Source organism: Trachurus trachurus, assembly GCF_905171665.1.
Source record: "Trachurus trachurus genome assembly, chromosome: 4".
Lineage (NCBI taxonomy): Eukaryota > Metazoa > Chordata > Actinopteri > Carangiformes > Carangidae > Trachurus > Trachurus trachurus.
The window spans coordinates 27,264,209-27,268,856 of NC_139898.1; the positions used below are offsets into that span (position 1 = coordinate 27,264,209).

Below are 4,648 nucleotides of genomic sequence, written 5' to 3' on the forward strand. Positions count from 1 at the left end.
CACTTGTTGTATTTAACATATATATATTATTTTTTTGATGTGTATGTTTTTGTAGGGCCATGGAGGGGGTGGAGCCTGGCCCAGTCACAGGAAGTGACACAGTCTATTTCTGTGTGATTGACAGTCAGGGCAACGCCTGTTCATTTGTTAACAGCACCTACATGGGCTTTGGTAGCGGACTCGTCCCAAAAGACTGTGGATTCTCACTGCAGGTGTGTGTGTTTACAAAGCAACCAGGAAGAAAAATAACACCGGTATTCATGTAAATGTTCAAATCTGTGGTGATGATCACCACAAATTATTGAACATGTCAGGTTTGTATATATATAGTATATACATATTTACACACATACATTTTCCCACAGAAAAATGAAAGAAATAAAATCTGTGTTTAAAATCTGACAGTCTTTTTCATATGAAAAGTAGATTTTTATCTCAACTCATTTATGTTCTTTTTCATTCAAAGTCTGTCTGTAAATCACTGAGACTATAGTAACTAGAAGATCACATATGAACTTGTCTCCACACAATATTTGAGTGAAGTTGTATTATTGTAAATGAAACGACAGACAGACGGACAGACTCTGGTGTGATGCTGAAGTCATTTACACGCTGAGCGTCATGAGTGTGGTGGCATTTGACGACACAAAAAGGTCAAATAGTATAAAACAGCTGACTGGAGAAAGCTTTTCATATTTTATTGTGCTGTTTTGCATCATAACATCACCTTAGAGGAGCAGGAATGAATGATGTGTTTGTGTATTGTGTGTGTGGCTAATCAGGAACCAGGCCTATGAGGATATTCAGCTGTTGTACACACTGTAAACAGAACAAATAGAGATTATTTACTATGGATGGATCATAATATCATCATGACGTGTTAATAAATAAACAATTTCTCCCTCTCAGAATCGCGGCGCCAGCTTTTCTCTGCGTCGTAACCACGTGAACTGCATCGCCGGTGGGAAGCGGCCGTATCACACCATCATACCCGCGCTCCTCACCGCCTCTACGGCCACGTCAGAAAAACCCAGACTCCTCGCTGCCCTCGGGGTGATGGGGGCTTTAATGCAGCCACAAGGACACATTCAGGTACACCAGCGAATTACGGGAAATCAGACGTTGAGGCAAAGAATAAAACTGATCCACTGATATTGATCATTATGGATGTATGTGTTGTAGGTGTTGTTAAACATGTTGGAGTTTGGGATGAATCCTCAACAAGCTCTGGACGCACCGAGAGTCTATGTACATCACGACCTAAAAAGTATGAACACTGCAACCACACACACACACACACACACACACACACACACACACACATTTTAGCGTCATTTAAATGTCTTACATTACATAACACTATGACCTGATTAATGATCGAGGATGATGTGTGTTTAGTCAAAATACTATATGGTGCTGGTGGTGTTAGACTTCCTCTAGTTCTTCTTCTGATCAGATAAGCCACACTGACATTTATTATTTATTCATTTTATGTGGTTTCAGTGTGTTGTATAGAGACACAACAGCTGTTTACTCTTCACTAATTTAGGGAAATTCTTTTTTTATTTGCCCTGGTTTGTTGTTATCACACTACATAATGATTCAACTCATTTACTGATAAGCACAGACTTTGTAGAATTACATAAAGCAAGCAGTGAGTTTGTATACATTGTAATTTATATACTGTATGTATATGCCTATATAATAGAGAGATAAAGATTAGTGATAATATATTAGAATAAATCCATATATGTATAGGCCTATGTATTAGAGAGATAAAGATTAGCGATAACATATTAGAATAAATCCAGCTAAATAAATTTATAAATTAACTTATTGTATAGATTATAATGACAAGGAAGCTTGATAGCTAATTTATGAATAGGGGGTGAGAGTTAATAAGTTTCACTTCTTCCCACTCCTTTTCGGATATGAAAAAAAAAAAATCGAATTATTTTCATTTTAAATTATTTTAGTTTTTTCATGTGTTGTGTTTGTAAAGTATTTATTTGTTATGTCTGTCCATTGTTGTATTATTTCTTTTAACTGAAACTAACTAACTAACATATGAATTACAACATTGATATATTTACCCCAACATTCATTCAGGAATTAAACATTAAAATGTGTGTTTTATTGGCCAGAAAGATGTAGCTGTGTGTTTTTGTATGAGTGATGGTTGATACCTCATAATATTTGCTCTAGTGGTCAGCTATTGTAACTTGATTTGTAAATAAGAAGAGAATTATGGGAGTTTTGTACAAAAATAGAGATCTGCCTCCTGTTTTTATTAGAGCACTGTTTGTTTTAATCATAATCTGATCGGCCTTTCTGTGTCCAGCCGAGGAGTGGTGGGTGAATCTGGAGGAGGGTCGATCAGGAAGTGGCAGAGGACCTGAAAAGACGAGGACATAAAGTCAACTGGCCAATCACAGGTAAAACACTGGTTTAAAATGCAAAGTGTTTGATACAAAGTCCAGATTTCGTTATTTGCTTCACACATATTTGATAAAAATGGGTGTTGCTTGTAGATTACTCAGAAGTTAATGTGCTACATTAATAGTTTATAAGTAAAGTCCACAAACGGATGAGAGCATGGCTGAAAGAGCTGCTGGTCCCAGATCAGTAGGATCAGACCACAGTTCCCCAAAACCTGCTGCTTCCTGTTGTAAACAGGAAGTTTTTATTTGTTTCTCTTTCCTACGCTGACATCAGAGCGGGTCAGTGAAGTTGCTCTGTGGGTTAGGTCACATTGTTAAATGCAAATTATTGTAGAGTGCGTAATTCCTATGAATACTCTTTCTTGGTGATGCTTCTCTGTAGTAATATTTTCAGGTGTGAGTGATGGGAAACAAAGTACAATAAGTCAGTTCTTCCTGGATGCTCTCATCTTTATATGTCACAGCTTGGTGCGCTGTATGTGGGACATCCTGACATCATGCTGGCCTCCTTGACTCAGTTTCCCAGAAACTGCTGTGACCAATGAAATGATTCGAGATATGTGGCTTTCAAAGACAAACATGTTGATGTGAAAAGTCTGATGAATTAACAAACAAATAAATTAAACTGTACAACTTCTGATGCTAAAATTAACCAGTGAGCCAAGATGAGGCTCTGTAGAGCTTCTCTGGCCTGTGTGTGTGTGGATTAAATATCTCACATGGGGGTTTAAGTTATCACACTGATAATCGTTAACAAGAAAATTTAAATTCTCATCACTAAGAAATAAAACAGTGCTTTTTCCTATCTACATTAATGCCACCTTTATCTCACAACTTATTTTAAGATATTACATCCCTCCTATGAAGCAACTCATGTTTTTCTTACTTAGAAATAAGTTTATACTTACTTTTATCCTTTTGTTAATTTATTGTATCTCGTGTATCTGTAGAAGCTACATAACTACTCACCAGTGAGTCTCCAGTAACACAAATTCTCAATATAAATCAAAGCAGAAGACAGTAAAACAACATTTTCAAGTACTAGCATGTCACATGACCCACTGATGTTTTATATTATAGTGACAGACTGAGACGGGATGGAACAGTTTAATGGGCTCAATGCATTTTATTTCCTCCATTTATCTTTTCATTCAAACACACAGGACACGCAAGGTCTCAGTTTGGGCGGGGCCAGATCATCACAGTGGGGGATTGGTGGAACCCGTCTGTCAATCAAGCCGATCATCCAACCAGGGTGCTGTGGGCCGGATCAGACCCCAGAGGTGATGGGTGTGCTCAGGGTTACTAGGCGCACTTCACCTCCACTGATCTCCTATGTGGATGCACAGTAATAATATGAAGTGGCGAGGGGAGCAGCATCAGTATCAGACTGTGAGCACTTTTAGTCAGCTGATTTTTATTACCATGAGTGACTTGACAGAAATTCAGGATATGAAAACAAGCACCTTCATTAAGTGTCTATTTCATCATGTTCTTATTAGCACTTTCTAGATTTCTCTCTTGTATGCATACATGCTCAAGCTGCTCATTTAAGTGAGTAATATTGCTACTTAATGTGATATTTTATAGAGAAACAGAGTTCGGATCATGTAGTATGTGATGTAAGTTAAATCAATCTCCAGTCCAGATATTGTCTTTTTCCTGTCAAAGTGCCTAATGATTTTAAATGTTTTAGAAAAGGTAAATAAATGTGGCTTGTTTATATTTGTCCTCTGTTTCCTCCTCTGTACCTGATGAGGAACTGATATCGTCTTAAAACGTCACAAAAACCATCCTAATTACAGTTGCAGTCAGTAATTTGTTTTTGGGTCTCAGGCAGCATCTTGACAACATGGATGTGCATGGGTTTAAAAGCTGGTCTTTCCTCAGTTATTAGATAATTTATAGCTGTAATCTCTGACTTCAAAGATCAAAGAGATAATGTGGTATTTTTACCACCATAATAACACCACCTAATGGACGTATAATTGTCTCTCCTGTAATTAATGGTACATCATGTTACTCATAGTCCCCAGAGCACAAATCTTTATATTTTGCTTGTTCTTTGACATTTTCACCATCATAAAACTTTCTGAGCACATTCATGTTTCCCCTGAGGACAAACTTTTGGCATTTTGGATGCTCTGTGAGCTGCGGTGTAGAGCTAACATCTGTAAACAACAGATATTGCACAACGTGTTACCATG

At 37.4% G+C, this 4,648-nt stretch overlaps 1 pseudogene across 1 annotated transcript in view; it reads left to right on the plus strand.

Annotated features, from left to right (window-relative positions):
• LOC310985330 (glutathione hydrolase-like YwrD proenzyme) overlaps positions 1-4,164 on the plus strand; it is a 21,505-nt pseudogene extending 17,341 nt beyond the window's left edge. The window contains exons 3-7 of the transcript in view: positions 56-212; positions 910-1,092; positions 1,183-1,267; positions 2,342-2,435; positions 3,605-4,164. The product of the transcript in view is annotated as a glutathione hydrolase-like YwrD proenzyme (transcript). The remainder of the gene's footprint in view (positions 1-55; positions 213-909; positions 1,093-1,182; positions 1,268-2,341; positions 2,436-3,604) is intronic.
• The last annotated feature ends 484 nt before the right edge of the window (positions 4,165-4,648 follow it).